The 20,399-nt window shown below is 38.9% G+C and overlaps 1 protein-coding gene across 3 annotated transcripts in view; it reads right to left on the bottom strand.

Annotated features, from left to right (window-relative positions):
* The window catches only part of Pwwp3b (PWWP domain containing 3B), a 43,060-nt gene extending 38,309 nt beyond the window's left edge, over window positions 1-4,751 (bottom strand). For 2 of the 3 annotated variants that reach the window (XR_007830179.1, XM_051141603.1), the window contains exon 1: window positions 4,593-4,751. The gene's annotated coding sequence lies outside the window, so the exon portion shown is untranslated. Of the gene's footprint in view, window positions 1-716; window positions 791-4,592 lie in introns of those variants that run through there. The other variant, XM_051141604.1, reaches the window with a different exon arrangement.
* Between the last annotated feature and the right edge of the window lie 15,648 nt (window positions 4,752-20,399).

Genomic DNA, 20,399 nt, shown 5'->3' with positions numbered 1-20,399 from the left:
GAGAGGACGTATCTCTGTGTGGATGTGTGTGTGTGTGTGTGTGTGTGTGTGTGTGTGTGTGTGTGTGTGTGTGTTTGAAATAAAATAGGTATGCTATCTCTCTGCACCATTTTCCTTTTCTAATTATAATAATTACCAGGGAATAAAGCAATTCTGAAAATGCTGAAAGCAGTTTAAAAAACAGATTATGCCTCACCTCGGCCACTACTAAGTATATTCAAACACTGGAGCACAAGGAGTCTAGTTTCCCGCCCCCCCCCCCAGTGAGGAAAACGCGCATTTTTTTACAAATGGAATCACTCAACAATCGTTCCAAGCTCAAGTACCTTTCTATGCCATTCATTTTATGTTTACATTTTCTGCCAGCTTTTTTTTTGTCAGAATGGAAATGTTTAAAACAAAATCCGATTTAAAAAAACTATACCAGAGACAAAAACATGGAATGCCACGTAAGAAAATGAACACGAATGGCATGTCTCACTTAAGTCTTAATTTAGAAGCTACAATCTGACCACTTCTCCTCACACTATGGACTTTCAAATTACCAGAAAACCCCAAATTCCGGAGCATTAATTCCACCCGAGTTACAACCAATCTACCACAACATTATTTCACTCCCACCTCTCCCAGGCAATAATCTGTACTTTCTTTTTCCACCTTTTCACTGAAGCACGAAGAAATTGCCAGAAAATAGCGGGCTTTAAGACAGCCATTACCTCCTAGCTCCCCGTCCGCCGCTGCTGCCGAGAGAAGTGCAGCCCCTCCCCCAGGACAGGCGCCTGGGCGCCGCTGCAAGCTTCCCACAAGCCGACAGAAGCTCCGCCCCTTCTTGTGCTAGGGGCGGCCCAGGAGAGCCCCTCAGGGAGCCAGGGAAGCCGCCAACTCACACCCAGACTTGATTCAATCTGAAGGAAAAAAAGTGGTGCTTTTTTTTTTAACTGGAAAGCAGAACGGCAACATGTGTCCTTTACTTTGCAGTCAAAGCACCAAGGGTGGATGATCCCTCCAGGAAAAATATAATGCAGAAATGCCTTTATCAGATATTAAAGACCTAGATAAAAATATAGGGTTTTTTTTTTGCCTTCTCTGCCATATTATTTTTGTAAACTATATTAAGGTCCAGCTGCTGAAAATGTATTAAAAAATATTCACCAGGTCATTGTTTGTGAGTGGGGTGAATTAATAATACCTTATTTGGGGGAAGAATTAAGTCTTTGCAAGATTAATTTTCCTGGTCCTGAGATATGTGCTCCCTCCCCCCACACTTGCTCTGTGTGCTTGTGTGTGTGTGTGTGTGTGTGTGTGTGTGTGTGTGTGTGTGTGCACTTAATCAGGTCTTATTCATCCTTCTAACACGTTCACACATTTTAGTCATTTGTAAATATGAAACACGAATTAAAATTCTCTAAAGAAATATGTATCTGAATATACTGAAGTTAAGGAGGGAAATCTTATAATAAAACACTTTAACCCAAAGTGGAAAGAAAACTCAACAAATGTGGTACAACTGTTTTCAGTGCAAAAATATCTCTGTTCTAAAGAAGCTCTTAGGTGGGTGTGGTGCCTTTTTGCCTGTAATCCCAACACTGGGGAAACTGAGGCAGGACGCTTAGGGTGAGGTTGAAGGGAGTTTAAGCTACAAAGTGAAAATCTGGACTACAGAGTAAGAGCCTATCTCAAAAACTAAACCCACCAAAAAATAAAATGTGGTGGGCAGCCTAAAATAGCTCTTACATGTTAATTAGAAATAAATAGCAGAATAAAAATAAATAGGCAAAGGACAAGAGGATATGAATAGTTTATGAAATTCTAAAGGAAAACTTTGCTTCCTTGTAAGCAGGCTCAAGCAGAGCAACTCTAAATACCTCTGTTCATGTAATTACTGCTACAAGCCTCATACCTGTTTGGCAGTACATAGTTAAATTTGTTGCTCTGTTATAAAGTCCACTTGAGTTTTACAATTTTCAGTGTTCTTTAACATACCATTGTACTAAAGCTTACACTTTGGCTTCCCAGTACAACCCCATTTTATATCAATTTATTCAGTGGAGAAAGGGAAGTAATTTTTAATGGAATTCCTTAAAACCCAAATGTTCAGAATGAAACCAGAGCAATATATAAAAGATATCCACCTACTTGGAGAATCAAAGAGATGCAAATGTAACTATCACTTTTTAAAAGCTCAGTGTGGCTGAAAAGTAGCAAAGAATATATATGGAAATTCAAATCTCAAAAACTCATTCCTGCCTACTACAACCTGGGAAAGGGACCAAAAAAAAAAAAAAAAAAAAAAAGCCAAAATAAGTCTGTCTGCCTAAATTTTATACCCTCTCCCCACCAGCATTCATTGCCTCTGGGGCTTAGAATCTTGCCAGATTGCTATAATGATGGGTGATGTTATTTACTCCCAGATGGAGTAGAAATCAGTGACTGTAATCCAAAACTGAGTGCAGTTCAGCAGGGCAGCCCTGGTGGTTGACACACTGGCAAGCTGATGCCATTCATAGCATTTCCTACTCTTTTCCACATACTCTTCCCCTCTTCACATTTTTTGGTGTACTGTTCCTTTCTGTTGGCCATAATCAGCATGTTTGCATCCCCCTAGCCTTCTGGCAAGTCCTTCTCTGCTGCTGAAGCTTGGTGGTCAGTTCCCTTTCAGATATGCCTGTTCCTGTGATAGCACTGTCATGATCTAATGCACTGAAGTGCCCAAGTCCCTCCACTTTATTAATGATTAGCCATCCTTTCTTCTGGACTCTTATGGTTTTAACAGCCAGATCCATATGGGAAAGCTGTATCACTGTCATCCTTTGTTAAACTTTTTTTTTAATTCAAAAGCACCCAAGAAATTAAGACTGAAATTTAGAATTTTTTTCTTCAACTACTGACATATTAGTTCCTAGGGGGGGCTGTATCTTACACACTGCCTGTGGATAAGAATTCTGAGGTTTACATCTCTTGAGATAATGTTATACTAAGTCTAAAAGCAAAAATTATAAGATGTTAAACAATTCAATCAGTTAACACAGTGAACACGTAACATGAATAATCTGCTCATTTTTCACAACCAAGAAAAGAGAAACAGAGCTGGACTGTTAGCAAAGCTTTCTTCCTGCAATAAACAAATGGAAAAAAAAAAAAAAAAACAGCTTGCATTAGGAATTCTACAGAAACAAGCCATCATTCTTTCAGAGATTTTAAGCAAGTCAAAATGAATCTCTAACCACTCTGAAAGGGGCATCCAGGATTTGTTGGTGAGGTCTGGGTCTCTGTTGATAGGATACATGTTAGAATTTATAATGCTGCAGTCAGGACATTAAAGTTCTATTTTTCAGATCGGAAGTTAAATAGATAGTTGTGGGTTCGAAACCTTTATTACCCCTTTTCACAAAAATCTAGGTTGTCATCTCTACATCCCGGACAGGACAGCCTATTTAACAAAGATGAATGCGTCACGTGGATTTCTAATGCTAGCCTAAGTTGTACAATATCAAATAGTAAAACTACAAATTCATGATGTGATAAAAAACAAAAAACAAAAGCAGACCCCTGCAGTATTTTCCAAGATGCCTTCTGCTAGGTGAAAGAGACAAAACAATGGCTCTTCTTTTCTATTAGCCTCTCTTCATTCCCCTGAAAAGTCATGAGGTAGCTTGAAGAAAATATTTTTAGTGAGAGATAACTGGGTTAGATTAAAACACAGCCCCAAAGAAAGGGGACTAGATACAAAGCTTACCTTGACAAGCGGGAAGGTAGCTAGACAATGGGAGTGGAGACAAGGTGCAGGTCAGAAAAGCAAACAGAATCAGACAGAAGACGGGGTGGACACAACCAGAGAAATACTAAGACAACACGAACCAGATACCCTATCTTTATTTTGTTGTCTGTTGTGAAAGAAGAAAGACTTGCGCAGGAGGGTTCTTTGGCAGTGTCGGAGACAGTATCTGTGTTCCTGGATGACTGGAGACTTTTGGACTTCTCTGGGCTATACTGAGGAATGCGGGGGTTTTAAAGGTTTCTGAGCTGCTACTGTGGCCCTGTTTACTTAGGATTAATTGAAAGAAAATCTCGTGGACAAAAGACTGGAGGACTCAGTTTCAACACCACAGCACAAACTTTGGAGTCAGAGTTGGGTGATGGTTGCCAGGAAAAATGTGAGTGCATCAGAGCACTATGACTACTGTTCAAGAAAGCACCTAGATTTCCTCCTAAGGAAAGCCTTGGGGTCTTTAAGCAGATCCTAAGAAACCTTAGTGACTGTGCTGTGTGGTATGTGGTGATGACAACCTAGATCAGTTCTCAAGGACTTGACAGTCCGGTTCATAGGCCAATTCTGGACAGCCAGTAGCATGACTTCTATTTAAAACAAGGTCTTTCTCAAAACTGTGGCATTTAATTCCACTTCCTCTGGCTTCAGAAAAGGAAGCCAAATAAAGTGTACCCCAAACATTCAACTGAAACCCACTTTGGTACAAACGCTAGTTTTAAATTTACAATGCTATGGATCAAAAAAAATATATATATAAAAGAATCTTTGCCATCTCAAAATGTTTTTAAATGTAAGACGTTTAATGAAATCAGAAGAGGCTTACCCTCTGTCACATGCACTTTGGCAGTCTGACACTATGATCCAGCTGTTTGGATTCACACTCCAGCCTTTCTGGTCACAAGTGGTATCACAAGCAGATTTCCCCCACGTCACTTGCAAGGCTGGTATTAACAGAGGCTAGGCAAAAGGAATCCAGAAAATTGAATCAGCATAATGAAAAGAAAATGCAAAAAAAAAAAAAAACTACCTGCCCAAACTCTAGGCATAGGAATGAGGTAAAATCGCAGCCCTGCCAGTCTTATGATGTGCTGATTTTCCTTCTTATGCATGTAAGTTAATATGTTTTAAAGACAGCTCTGTGTTTGTTTCATGCTGAAATAATCTCCATTCAGAAAATTAAGAGGTACAGACTCCAAGAAGGGAACCAACAACTGCCTTCCTTGTACTATCAGCCAAATTCTGTAAAACTACCTTGGGTTCTTTGTTGGGGGTGGTGGTTTTGATAATTTGTAAACTCTCACGTCACTTACTCTTTGTGTGGAGTTTTCTAGTTCTATACAACAGATATTTTTCTACCACACCCTATGCAAATTCTTACAGTATGCTAAAGCAAAATAGAATTTATCATTTGTTCTTGTGCTTTATAAAAATAATTGCCTGGAAAACATTTAGAAAACCTGGTAAGCACTATCTTTTGACCAAAAGCAGAACTGGACATAATCAGTTGGGGAAAAGTGGGAGCAATAATCAGTTTTCTCAAGTTTCCAGATTTGCTCATTCTCAGCTTAACAGTTTCTTCTCCTCCTTCCCTCCCTCAATCCCTCCCTCCCTCCCTCCCTCCCTCTCAGTTTGTATATGTGTGTCTCTGTCTGTGTGTGTTATGAAAAAACCAAAATAAAGCTGGGCGGTGGTGGTGCATGCTTTTAATTGCAGCACTTGGGAGGCAGAGGCAGGGGGATCTCTGTCAGTTCGAGGTCAGCCTGGTCTACAGACAGAGTTTCAGGACAGCTAGAGATGTTATACAGAGAAAACCTGTCTCAAAAAAAAAAAAAAAAAAAAAAACAACTAAAAATAAAACCAACAACAACAAAAAAAAAAACCCAACAATAACAACAACAGGATCATAAACTCCCCATTTTAGGATTTGGGCTATAAAATATCTAATGCTTATTTTCTATCATTTTGGATTTACAATATAATAGTAATCAAAATATGCTAGTTTGCTAAATATATTACTATACATTTATATACTTGTAATTTGAATGTTTTTAAAATATAATTTTAAACTCTTTTTGTTTATTTTATTTATTGCATATGAGTGCTTTATCTGCAGAAGGCGGCACCAGATCACATTATAGATGGTTGTGAGCCACCATGTGGTTGCTGGGAATTGAACTCAGGACCTCTGGAAGAGTAACCAGAGCTCTTAACCTCTGAGCCATCTCTCCAGGCCCAATTTGAATGTTTTCTAAATTAGACTGTTTATGCCTCAATAATGTACTTGATATTTCCATATCAATAATTTCTACATTATCACTTTGTGAACCATTTTAAAGATTTTTCCATATCTGTAAATTTTAAGTTTTCTCTTAATGAAAACAACTCAAATATGCTATTTTTAAACTGAAGAGATGCCTAAGTTGAAATATTTTTCTCTCCAACTCCACTCATATTAGCATTTTTAAAGTTACCATTTACATATTCATTTTTCTCTTATACTTATTCTACTAATGTACAATTCTCATTTTTATAAACAATTTGAGAAGTTTCTGGAAGTTGCTTAGTTTTAGAATACAAACTAAACCTATTCTCTAAGAGTTAGTTCATTCTTTACTTTTTTTTTATTCTGTGTGTGTGTGCATGTATCAGGTTGAGGAGTAGCAGTATGCATGCCCTACCATGCATGTGGAGGTCAGAGGAACTCTGTAGAGTTCTTCCTCTGCTTCCATCTTAACGTGGGTTCTAGAGACTCTGGTCAGTAGCCTTGAATAGCAAGTGCATTTCCCCACTGAGCCATCTGACCACTCCATAGCTACTTTATTCTTTTTTACAACTAAATAGTATTCAATGATATGGCTTTGCTAGCCTGCATATTGTCTCCTACATACTGCCCCACATTTTCTGAATGCTTTCACAAGAGTACATAAATATCTTCTCTTTGAACAAGAGTCTGAACTCTAACGTGACTAGGTGAATTTTAAGGAAACACAAGTAATTGGGTAACCAGCCTTCTAGATCCACAGGAAAATCCAGCTGCACTTAAGACAATGGAATGTGTGTGGGCATCTGCTCAAGCACCTGTAACAAAACAAATTATTCCTTTTCAGCTCCATTTTTATTTCTGAGTGCCAAAGTACATAAATTCTAAAACAAAGCCCCCACATCTTTAGTACACCACCACCCAAGATATTTACTACTTTGAATTTATTATTTCATCACATGTACACTTGAATGCACTTCTTGAAATTACATTTATTCAATCCTCATATATAGCTCACAAACAGCGCCCCCCCCCCGTTTAAATTTTAGTTTATGCTGATGTAGGTACTACATGCTCAGTGGAACATGGAAATTCCCTTTGATGTTCTTTAACAGCCGGGTGTGGTGGCGCACGCCTTTAATCCCAGCACTCGGGAGGCAGAGGCAGGTGGATCGCTGTGAGTTCGAGGCCAGCCTGGTCTACAAAGTGAGTCCAGGATGGCCAAGGCTACACAGAGAGACCCTGTCTCGAAAAACCAAAAAAAAAAAAAAAAAAAAAAAATAGACGTCCTTATTATTAGATGCATTATTTATTCTGTTTACTATAATGATATTTGTTTCTTGTTTTTATGATCTCTTAGATTTTGGTTTTCATAAAGGCCTGTTATAACGTCCACTAAGCTTCAGAAGCTGGCTTTTAACTCCTGGCTATCTTGTCTGGTCCTCCCAAGTACTGGGATTCCAGGCTTTTGCCACCCCCATGCCTCACTCTTACTTTTTATATTTTAATATCATTCAGGACTTATCTCTTGATATATAAGTAGAGATGTAGAGAAAGGTCATCGTTGGCATATTATTTAAAAATACATTTAAAAAAAAAAAACCACTGAGTATCTATGCCTTGACAAATAATCACATTTCCAGCTAGCTGCGGCACTTGAGTCTACAAATTATACTTTGCTACATACTAGTATACAGAATTCACCAAAACATTAGTATCTGTGGGAAATACAATCATCATATAGAAAGTAAAATGAAAGCCAGCATTCCGAACATTTTATATTTTCATTTATGACATCAAAACATTTTTTCAAAATAAAGATTAATTTGTCAAGATTTTTTTCTAAACATTTCCCATCGCCAACACATCGTTTTGACTGAACCATCTAATGACCCATTCAAAATTTAGTGTTTATAACCTCATAAAAATTATTTTCCTCACGTGTAATAAGATCAGCACCTCTCTCCTGTTGGACTTGTACCAAAAAAAATCTGGAATACAAAGCTCACTTATCATTTCTCTCAACAACGACGGCACCAACCGACGGCACCAACGGACAGTACTTTTTTTCCTTACTTTAAACCGCCAGCCCCGACTTTTCTCACCTTTCTCACTCCAATTCTTCTATGAATCGCCGAAAACACCGACTTCGCCGACAGCCAAGGCCGTGGCCTCCGCAACCGCCGCTCCGCCGCCCCGCCTCGCCGCGCCGCGCCTCAAGGCTCCTCCACGCCGCGCCTCAAGGCTCCGCCAAGCTGCTGAGGCGCAAGGCCGTACCGCTACCAGGCCGCTCCTGGCGCTCTCCGACGAGAGCCGCCAGCAACTGGTGGGCGGGACTCTCCGAAGCCCTATAAGAGCGGCTCCGCCCCCCTCAGCCTCCAGGAGTTCCCGCCTTCCGCTCCTCCCAAGGATGCTCCGCCCCTTTCCTTGATGGCGGGGCTGGACAAGCGGAGGTCGCTCCACACTGGGAATAAAAGGATACAAGTAAAACCAATGTACACCTCAAGGGAAGAAAATGTTCTTTTAAAGAACTTTGTAAAGTGTGGGCCAAGATTCAGTGACTCCTGAAGGAAAAAAAGGAAAAAAATAAAGAGGCAGCCGTTATTTTTTGCGCACAATAAAGATGACATTTAACAGGGCAGTGGTGGCGCATGCGCCTTTAATCCCAGTACTCACTTGGGAGGCAGAGGCAAGCAAGTCTCTGTGAGTTCGAGGCCAGCCTGGTCTATATAGTGTGTCTAGGACAGCCAAGGCTACACAGAGAAACCCTGTCTCTAAAAACAAAAATAAACAAAAACAAAAACAAAAAAGATGCTGTTGAAATAGTCCTTATGGTGCTTTTTGTCTGGTTGGTTGGTTGGTTTTTGTTGCGGGGAGCAGAGTTGGGATCTTGGTTTTTGGTTTTTGGTTTTCTGAGACAGGGTTTCCCTCTGTAGCCTTGGCTGGCCTGGACTCACATGTAGTCCAGGCTGACTAGGCACTCACAGAGATCCACCTGCCTCTGCTTCTGCCTCCCAGAGTCCTGCTCCACCAAGTCCATCTGCCCGCTCTCCCCCCTTACCGTGTTTTTGTTTGTTCGTTTTTCCATTGATGTTTCAATGGCCACCTCTTGCAGTTCTTTCTCTTCCCCCTCTCCCTCTTCCTCTCTCCTTCTCTTTCCTCCCGCTCTCATTTTTCTCTTGTATAACAGTTTGAGATTGAGTTTACAGGTGACTCCATTAGTTAATTGGGTAATTTCTATAGAAAATTTTTCCATGTTTGATTATACTGAAATTAGAAAGAAATTTACCCATTAACAATAATACTAGTCAGTAGGGATAAAAGCCTTTTATTTTTCTCTAAAGGGAGAGAGAAAAAAAAGAGCATAGAGTTGGCTGGGTGGGGAGTTGGAGAGGATCTGAGAGGAGTTGGGAGAGAGCAAACTGTGATCAGAATATATTATATGAAAAATGTATTTTCAGTAAAAATATAAAAAAATAATAAGACTCCCTGAGGCATGGAGGTATATATCTTGTAATCAGTCATTTCAATAGGGAGGCCAACCATGGCTACACAGAGAAACACTTTCAAAAGAACAAACAGAAATAGCAAGAACATAGGAAGCCAAATTCAACAATTACCCAGAAGCAGAGATATGCTTTTTAATGCAAATCATCAAATAAACAAAAATACTCTCATACTCTTTTTTACATTTCTGGGTTTTGGTTTTTTGTTTGGTTTGGTTTGGTTTTGGTTTGGTTTTTTGTTATGTTTTGTTTTTTAGTATTTCTCTCTCTCTCTCTCTCTCTCTCTCTCTCTCTCTCTCTCTCTCTCTCTCTCTCTCTCTCTCTCTCTCTCTCCCCCTGTGGTTTTTCCAGACAGGGTTTCTCTGTGTAACCTTGGCTGTCCTGGACTTCCTTTGTAGATCAGCCTTGCCTGGATCTCACATCCATCCTCCTGCCTCTGCCCCAAGATCCACGTCATGAAAGGAGAGAACTGATTCCTGCAAGTTATCCTCTGACCTCCACATGCATAAAGTGACATCCTTTTCCTTGACCCCAAAATAAATAAATAGAAGCATAATACATTTTAAGAAATGGTTCCCTTCATGGGAATCTGGAAAATTGTCAAAGTAGTCTTCCAAATGTGTATCAAGGACACAATGCTAAGAAGCATTGTTGACTGAGAGCAGAGACCTGATAAACTTTGGTTTTGAAAATCACACGACCTTGAAGAAGACCTACAATTTAGAACAAAGGGGTTCTCTTCTAAAGAGCTGCCTTGTTTTAAAGCTGTTGTTGAAATTTTTTCTTTTAAAGAAAAGGTGTTTTAAAAACTAAGTAAATGTGGCAGAATATATAATACCGCAAGCACAAATATTGGTAAGGGAAAAAACGTCAGGTTCACACAATGGTGACAGGCGTCACCTAAGCTAAGACTAACATTTCTGAAAGTGATTTGACACCATTGCCAAAGGCAAAAATCTCAGAGGCAGGTAAACGAAAAAGAGGTTAAAGAGTTGAGAAGACAAAGGACATTTGTATATGACAGTGAAGAAATAGCCTCCACTAAGGCTCTTGCACTTCCAGAAAGTACATAAAATCATCATATAGAGAGCATAGGGAATACACACTCTGAGATTCTTTTCTCTTAATTGGTTTTTTATAAACCTCAATTTGCAACTGTTTAAATTTATATAATAAAATATTACTACTGTTTCTTATAAAATTGTATGCTTGATAGAAGTCAAATTATTTGAGGATGAGTGTCAAAATTCTTTAGAATGGTGCAAAATAAATGTGTGAAAACATAAGCCTTACAGTCCACATCTGCCTTCTCACTTGTATTCTCCTGCATTTGTAAGGGTTGAGATTATTATCACAAAAAGAATAATCTAAATTTTCTATATACTGAATTTACTGTTCAAATTATTAAAGTGCTCCTATCTGTTTTTCTATATGTTATAGGAAAAGATCAAATCAAAAAGAAAATCACTTTGTCCTAGATTAATTTTGTATAGCCAAAGGATTATTGGTATATCTATATGTATATATATGTATGTGGGTATCATATATAGTATACATGTATATGTTTCAGTGACTGGCTATATTTGTTAGGATAGATTAAAAACACATTCTTATTCAGAACAGAAGGTTACACTAAATTTTGCAAATAGACATCTAAGATTTCATTTTAAGGGAATATTATTCTTTGATAATTATAATTATGACTACACCTTAGGGGAATATCTTTAAACTCCTTAGAGATTTGTTAGCAGAACCCATAAAAATGTTCTGATGTTTAATTTTGACACTTATTGCCTAGTCACTTAATAAAAGGTCATGGCTAGACCCATATGTTTTTGTCTTATATCCAACAAGGCAGTCAATTCTCATCCTTTCTCGCATACTTAATCACTTTTAGAAGGGAACGTGTGCATGTCTATCTGGCATGTACCTGCATGGTTTTGAGGTACCTGTCACAATCTGCAGGACAAGGGCTGGCATTCTGGAAAAAAAGACGTAAAGGAGACTTACAACGAAACGGATTAAACAAAGTTTCTGAAATATAGATTTTCCCAGACTATTGCAGTGGAGTCCTTTGTGAATTTCAAGATAAATGGAAGAAGAATTAGTTACTTGAGACGAAGGGAGAGCCGAATGAAAGGAATGATAACCTTGCAGTGCTGACGAAACATCCTGGAATGTTTTGCATTTTGTATGTGATATCTCTACACTGACGTTTGAGTACAAGTTTTTATCTTAGAACTTCCCCTTTCCCGTTGTTCTTTTTATTCTAGCTCTCAAGAATCATGGAGAATCAAAATGTCTTACTATTTAAGTTGTCTGAAATTCAAGTAATTACCCCAAATTCTATGGAAAGAATATTGTATGGCTCAATTAACTAAATATTAAGATACAGACTAAACCCCTCAACTATTATGCTATTTTTAGCCCATCAAAATCCAGAATCAAATTTTTCTCACATTAGTGAATTTTAATGTAAGAAAAATTTTAAATATAAAATTTCAGGGGAATAGAAAACTTAATAATGATGACTAAGTATATACGAGACTATCCATTACTTTTTTTTATGTTGCCAGTGAATCATACGAGAGGAAGGTTACATATTTGAGAACTGTAAATGCAACAAACATTTTAACCAACACAAATTTGTTTCTCAGCTCTACCACTTTTTCATTGTCCAGTTTTAAATGATTACTTAATTATCATACGCCTTAGTTCATTTATTAATAAAATACGTGTAGATGTCATACCTACCTTAAGAGTTAAAAATATTCAAAACAATATATGAAATCAAACTTATTTGCTGTTACCACATACATTATCATATGTACCTATATATGCTTTTCTATGTAAGCTAGGCTACCTTGGAAAATACTATGTAGCACAGGCTAGTTTACAAGTCACAGCAATCCTCTTAACTGAGGTTCTAAAATGCTGGGATTACAAATGTGAACCAATAACCTGGCTTAGAAAGGCTATATACGTGGGTCTCCATATCTATATCTGGTTTGTGTGCCTTTCCTTCATCTCTTTTTCTTCTGTATGTTTGTCTTGTCCCATTCTGTCATGGTAGTTTGTATTGTATTATATTATATTGGAAGCCTGTTTGTTTGCTAATGAGAGACAGAAATGGGGTGGATCTAGACGGGGGAAGCTGGGAAGGAACCAGGAGGACTCGAGGTAGGGTAAACCATAATTAGGATGTATTGTATGAGAAAAAATATCTATTTTCAATAAAAGGAAAAATAAATGGAACATTAGAGATATTTAAAAAATAATGAAGCCCATTCCCTCATATGAAAGTAAACTTCGGGGTAAGTACTCAGGTGTGGAGTTGCTGGGCTCAGGGCATAGAGATGGGCAGCATTGCTGAGGACGGCCCAATGGGTTTTCAAATACATCGTGCTAAGTCACAGTTGCTTGTGTTATGTGAGAGTCCCCACATGTTCCACATCCTCAACACTTGCTAATGTCAAACTTTAAAATTGTTGCCAAGCTGATGGGTGTGAAATGGCATTTCAGGGTTTTAATCTGCAATTCCCTGCTTACAAATGAGAGAGACAGGTGTATACTTGCCTTTGCTTACTGCCCATTTTTCTTTACATTTGAAAAAGTTAGCCATTGGTCTATTTGCCAGTGCTTCTATTGGTTCATGTGTAGGAGTTCTGTTGTTGTTTGTTGCTTTTGTTTATTTGTTTGTTTTTTGAGACAAGGTTTCTCTGTGCAGCCCTGGCTGTCCTGGACTCACTTTGTAGACCAGGCTGGTCTCGAACTCACAGAGATACGCCTGCCTCTGTCTCCCTGAGTGCTGGAATTACAGGCATGCACCACCACGCCCAGTAGAAGTTCTTTATATATTCTGGGTAATAAATCCTTTGTCAGGCTGTGGGCCATTTGGTGTAATTTATTCCACTCTATTGCAATTTTATTTGATGTCTGATTTTACTCATATAATACTTACATAAGAAATGGAACTGTCTCTTTTAATAAATGCTGTATTTAATACATGCAAGGAAGTCAATAGATAGTACTTCCTGAAAAAAAAAAAGAGGACTGGAAATATGGTTCAGTGGTTAAGAGCACTGGCTGCACTTCCAGAGGTCCTGAGTTCAATTCCCAGCAACCACATGGTGAATTACAACCATGTGTAATGAGATATGGTACCCTCTTCTGGCCTGCAGGTGTACATGCAGGCAGAACACTATACATACATAATAAATAAATAAATCTTTTTTTTTTTTTTTTTTTTTAAGCAAAGGCTGTCCTCACATCTATCCCAGTCTCCTGGCAAATGAAGACTTTTGTGGGGAATGCTTTTTGGGCTAGTGCCCAATTATAAGTGAGTATACACCATGTGAATCTTTCTGCTTCTGGGTTAACTCACTCAGTATGACCATCTCTAGTCCCATCCATTTGTCCACAAATTTCGGGAATTCCTTGTTTTTAATAGCTAAGTAGTAGTTCATAGCGTAAATGTACCACAGTTTCTTTATCCACTCTTCAACTGAAGGGCATTTAGGCTGTTTCTAGGTTCTGGCTATTATGAATAAGGCTGCTATGAACATGGTTGAGCATATGTCCTTGTTGTGTGGTGGAGCATTTTCGGGGTATATTCCAAGGAGTGGAATAGCTGGGTCTTGAGGAAGCCCTATTCCCAGTTTTCTGAGATAGTGCCAGATATATTTCCAAAGTGGTTGTACAAGTTTGCACTCCCACCAGCAACAAAGAAGTGTTTCTCTTCCTCCACATCTCGCCAGCATGTGGTGTCACTTGAATCTTTGATCTTAGCTATTCTAATGGGTGTAAGATGGAATCTCAGAGTCGTTTTGATTTGCATTTCTCTGATGACTAAAGAAAGTCTTCACTTACCAGGAGATTGGGATAGATATGAGGACATCCTACTGAGACTCTAGATAAGAAAAATATAGGAGATGGGGAAATAGAAGAACCCAGAGGGTCCTAGAAACCTACAAGAAGAACACCATGATGGGTGGATCGGGGACCAGGGGTCTACTCAAAGTATTGCACTAACCAAGGACAATACAATAGTAAACATCGAACCCCTCCCTACTCTGATCTAGCCAATGGACAGGACATTCTCCACAGTTGTGTGGAGAGCTGGGACTGACTTTGACATGAACTCTGATGCCCCATATTTGACTACCTTCCTTTGGTGGGGAGGCCTGGTGGCACTCAAAGAAAGAATAAGCAGGCTACCAAGATGAGACTTGATAGCCTATGAACATATAGTGGGGGAGGAGGTCCCCTCAGTCATAGACCTAGGGGAGGGGAATAGGGTGAAAGCCGGAGGGAGAGAGGAATGGGAGGATACAAGTGATGTGATGGCAATTGAGTTGTAATCTGAATGAATTAATAAAATTTTTAAAAGAAAGTATAATCATCACAATAAAAAATAAATAAAAAAGCAAAGACTATATTAAAGCTAAAATTACTCAGTCCAAATTAACACACTTTCTATCCAAAATAAGAACTGTATTTGATAATGTTTATCAAAAGGTCTCCCAGGAAACTATTATTTTGGCCTATTTACTCTGTGTTATGGGAATCAAAATGTATTTCTTAAACCAGTGAGTTGCTCCCATCTGCAATCCCAGCACTCAGGAGGTAAAGATAAGTGTCATTACCATGAGTTTAAGGCCAGCTGTGTTGTAGACCAGCCGGGCCCACAGAATGTGACTTTGTCTTCCTGCTGAATATTTCATATGTGGGAGATGAAAAGACTCTGAAAGCTCAAAAAAAATATGGAATTTCCTTATCACCATAATAAACATAGAAAACAGATGAAGTAAATTCCTTGATTTTTGTTTTCTTGCTTTGGAGTAGGAAAAGCTAATAGAAATGATACAAAACATGTTTGGAATAATAAGGTTTTTTTTTGTTTTGGTTTGGGTTTTTTGTTTGTTTGTTTGAGACATGGTTTCCATGTGTAGCCTTGGCTGTCCTGGACTCACTTTGTGGACCAGGCTGACCTCGAACTCACAGCGATCCTACCTGCCTCTGCCTCCCGAGTACTGGAATTAAAGATGTGCTCCACCACACCCAACTCAATAAGGTTCGTTTAAAACAGCTATTTGGATTATTTTCACAATCTTTCTATAAGAACAAATATTGACATGTGGGCATTATGGCACACACCTGCACTCCAAGCACCTAGGAGACTAAACAGTAGGATTAGATGTTCAAGTCTGTCCTTGGATACATGACAAGCATGATGGAGCCTGGACTACATTAGATTCTGTCTCAAAAAATTTACCTGATATAATAATATATTTTATCAGTTCCAGCAATGTTCCTGAAACATTCATTTTTCACTATGGCTGGATAAAATCCCAACCAGCATATGTATCACATTTTCATTATCCATACTTCAGTTGATGGGTCTCTAAGCTGATTTCATTGCTTTGTTGTTGTGGCTTGAGCACCAATAAAAATATATGTGCCAGTCTATCTGTGTAAGGAGATCGTCTTATGTATATTCTGAGGAGTGGTAGAGTTAGGTACTGTGACAATACTATTTTCAATTTCTTGAGAAACCTCCACATTGATTTCCATGTGCTGTGTCAGTTTATTTGCCTACATACATCCAGTAAGGGCTCAGAAAGTCAAATACAACATGCTTTCTCACATACGCATTTCCTAGCTGGTAATATTTGCATATGTGTATTTATGTGGGAATGAGTGTGAATAAAGCCCAGGAAACTATGAGGGGAAAACAAGAGGTTTTAAGTGGGAGTGGCAAGGGTAATAGAATACATGGTATGTACGGGTGGAGGAGGGAGTATTGGGGGTGAAATGGTACAAGTGGAGACAAGAGGTACAGGGAGATAGAGAAAGAATTAAGATCAACTAACATAAAATATAGATTTATAGATATAGATGCCATAAGCACCATACTTTATGTGATACTTAAATGAACATTTTAAAATAAAAATACAAACAATAATATTGGACTGTTAAATCACAATAAAAGTGTTAGTAATACTACAACAAGAAGGCTTGTATATATTTAATAACATGCTATTATTGCATATTTCATCCAGGATATATAGGAAAAGAGCATACTTTAAATGCCTAGATTAGTGGGAAAATTACTTTGTTATCAGTGATATTGATTTACTAGTCAGATATAGTGGCACATTTCTAATATCAGTATTCAAGAGGTTGAAGCAAGAGTACGTTGAATTCCAAGACAAGGACTTCATAGTAAGTTCCAGATCACACTGAGCTAAGTAGCAAAATACTCTCTCAACACACACACACACACACACACACACACACACACACACACACACAGAGAGAGAGAGAGAGAGAGAGAGAGAGACAGAGAGAGAGAGAGAGAGAGAGAGAGAGACAGAGAGAGAGAGACAGAGAGACAGAGAGAGAGACAGAGACAGAGAGAGAGAGAGAGAGAGAGAGAGAGAGAGAGAGAGAGAGAGAGAGAGAGAGAGAGAGAGAAAGAGAGACACAGAGAGACAGAGAGAGAGAATGACATCACCCTGGGCCACACAGAGTTATAGGCTAGCCTGGGTACCGTAAAGAGACCAGAATCAAACAGGATTGTTCTACTAGGTCATTTTACTTGACAATTTGTTCTAGATGTTGAGCACTGAGGAACAAGTAAGTACAACCTTTGAAGGAATCATAGCTCTCATAATAATAAAAGAATAAGCCTATGTCTACGTAACCCCATATGTTTAATTTTTAAATGTTCAATCAAACAATAACTTAAAATGCTTGTTTAGGGAAAGAGATGAAAAGAAAATGGTGGCTCAGCTAAGGAATGTGCAGGCCTTGTATTCTACATCTCTGAAAATAAGTCCCCCCACAACCCCAGGCTCTGCCTCTAACCTTCTATTTTGTTTCATGCTTTCTTCTTAGGTGTTCCCATTACACAGTATTCTTGTGGATGAAAATTTTTATCTCAATCCTTACCATTTGCTACTTGGTTGCTGTGTTTTTATCTGATAGTCAGCATGTACTGTACTGTCCAATCTTCTCTAGTCACAGCTGCCAAGAACACTATGTGTTCATGACTCTGTGAGGGGATGATTTCTTGATTACTACAAAAAATCTACCTTTTAATGCAAGGGCATGTGTGTGTGTGTGTGTGTGTGTGTGTGTGTGTGTGTGTGTGTGTGTGTGTGTGTGTGTGTTGTAGTAAGCATTCCTAGTCCTCAACTTTCTAGTCCTGTCATTTCAATATTTCAATATCCTTTCCTTCCTGGAATACTCTTTGAAATTTGTACATGCATGTGTGTGTTCCCATGCTGCTGACATAATAAAATATGACACTGCTAGAGGTTAATTTATCTAAAGCAAAACTTTATCAGGTGTTATAACAAACTTTATGTCACAGCCATAACCAATATCCAGTGCTGCCTCTAAACAAAGAATAGGACCATGAGAGTGTACACTGGCTAGATGCGAGCTCCCTTTAAGTGCAAAAAGAAGGAAAGCTTGTGCAACTGAGCTCTTGGAAACAGAGAAAAGCAACCAAGAAAACTCAATTGGTTAGTGCATCACTTCCAGGGCCAAATAGGGCACATAAATCTCTGTCAAATAGGTATGAGCAGGCGGAGAGGGGACTAGTTCTCCCACTGAAGACAGATGTGTTCCCTGGAGAATCCTCCAACACATGGTTCATTGGATTACAAGTTTGAATTTGTCACATTTGGTAGTTTTGCTCTCCTACAGTGATGCTAAAACTCAGACACTACCAATAATAAGTACTCCTTTGACTTAGGCTTTCTGAGGTACTATTATATAGCATAAATTTTATGTTAAATATAATTAACAGTGCTGAAAAACTAACAAGTGCAACATCACAGACAGTGGCAAACAGCTCTTCCTGGGACTGACAGGTACATAGCATGCCATGTTGCTCATCTTGGAGATTCTAAAGTAAGAAGGAACCATATGCTATTCCCTAGAGGACTCATAACAGAAGGGGCAGGCAGTCTACAGCATTTATTTTCTTTCTTTCTTTGAATAGACGCAGCCATTATTTTCTGGTGAGGATGTATAAGACCCTTTTCATAAGGCCTTCTATTTAGATATTACATACATGCTCTCCTTCATATGACACACAATCTTACCGTCACAACTTCTCACTCTGACCCTACTTGTAACAGCTTAAGGTCCATGAGATTTACAGTCTTAAGTTTTCATCCTCTTTAATGCGTGACTCACCTTAACACATTTCTTAGAGTTGACAGAGCAATTAATACATAAAAATCAGTCATGTATGAATGTCAAGGAAACTTCTGCAAAGGACATCTAAGAGAACTAATTCTACCATATATGAAGTCATGCTTAAAAGACATTTAAAAGGGGTATGGACTACTAACTTACTTAGGTATGTACAAGAAACTACTGAAGGCTTTGCACAGATGGGAGAAAAAGATAATGAAGCCCAAATAAATCATTAGGTAATTTGAGATTGGTCATGGCCCACTGGTGTGTATGTTAGGTTTCAAACCTGGGACAAATGGCTGGGGTGTGTATTTAATGTATCAAAGCTGATGCTGGCCGCCAGGTTCTCTCATCATTCCTCAGTCCCTACCTGTTACAGGTTCCTCCTGGCTGGCATATTCTGCCCCTACCCTAAACTTATCCAGCCCAGGGTGGGGCTTCCTTTCCCCCAGATGCCCTTCCCTATATAATCCAGCCATTTTGGTTAGCTGGCATTTTCATCTACTCTTTTTTGGGTCTCCTGGTTGTTCCACCTGTTTCCCCTCTCTCCCTTCTCCCTTCCCCTTCCTATATCTCCTCCCATGGCTCAGGGTCATGTCTGCTCTGGACTCTCCCAGGCATCCTTGCCTCTGCCTATGCTCTCCACCACATCTATAATAAACTTTCTCCCCCACCATACCTAGGAGCAGCAGTGTCCATTTCTTTTTATTGCTTCTTTTCCATTCATCTGATGCCAGAACCTAGGGCCAGCCATGTTCTTTTTCATTTCTGTTTCTTTTCTTTTCTTTTTCCCCATTCAATCTTCAATCTGGTGTAATCCTTGTATCATTGGTCTGGTTTGAATTCCTAATTCTCTACTAAAGCAGAGTATTTTTCATAATGCCTTTTGGTTTATTCCTTACTTTTCAATCTCATCAGAAGTTACCTCATCTTTTCATCCTAAAACATGGAATTTTGAATGCTCACTACTTGAAGATGTCAGAGTAAAGCGCAAAGGAAGAACTCACAAAACAATGCTGTATGTTAAAGGAGGGAATGGTCAGGGAGAATGCAGTACAAACGACAATACTTAGAAAAGAACAGGATTATACAGACCCCAAATTCAGACTGTGCTTAAAAAGGAGCTGTGAGGGGTATACCCTAAGTCCAAGGTAGTCTCCTTATTGCTAATATGTTTTAAGACATGTGCACACATACATCTACAGTCACACGTGTGAGGAAATACAGATATTACTGTCCTCCAAAGCTGACAAGTATCCTAAAGCTGTGGGAATATAAACAGTGAACTTCCACTGCTTCTCTGGGAGTCAGGACTATGCAGATGCCAACGCATGTGTGACTTCCCATCACAGCGAGTGCCTTTCTCTCTGAGTAGGGACACAGGAGATCATGTTTTCACAGAGGAAATCACACTCTGCTGAAGAGCCAATTCTTCCTGATCCCTGCTGCCACAGTTCTAAAAAAAAAAAAAATCATTGAAAGATGAGAAGACTACAGGGAAAGACAGACAGACAGAAAAAGACAGGAAGAGAAGGATGGAAGTAAAGCAGAAATACTAGCTTTTCTCTTTCTGCCAACTTCCAAGCTCTTAATGATTAAAATCTCCCATTAAAATAAGCTAACATAGACCTGGCAAGCCGCGCAAGGCAGT

Source organism: Acomys russatus, chromosome X (genome assembly GCF_903995435.1).
Source record: "Acomys russatus chromosome X, mAcoRus1.1, whole genome shotgun sequence".
NCBI lineage: Eukaryota > Metazoa > Chordata > Mammalia > Rodentia > Muridae > Acomys > Acomys russatus.
The sequence above is the reverse complement of the archived record's forward strand: the minus strand, read 5'-3'. Positions and strand labels throughout refer to the sequence as shown.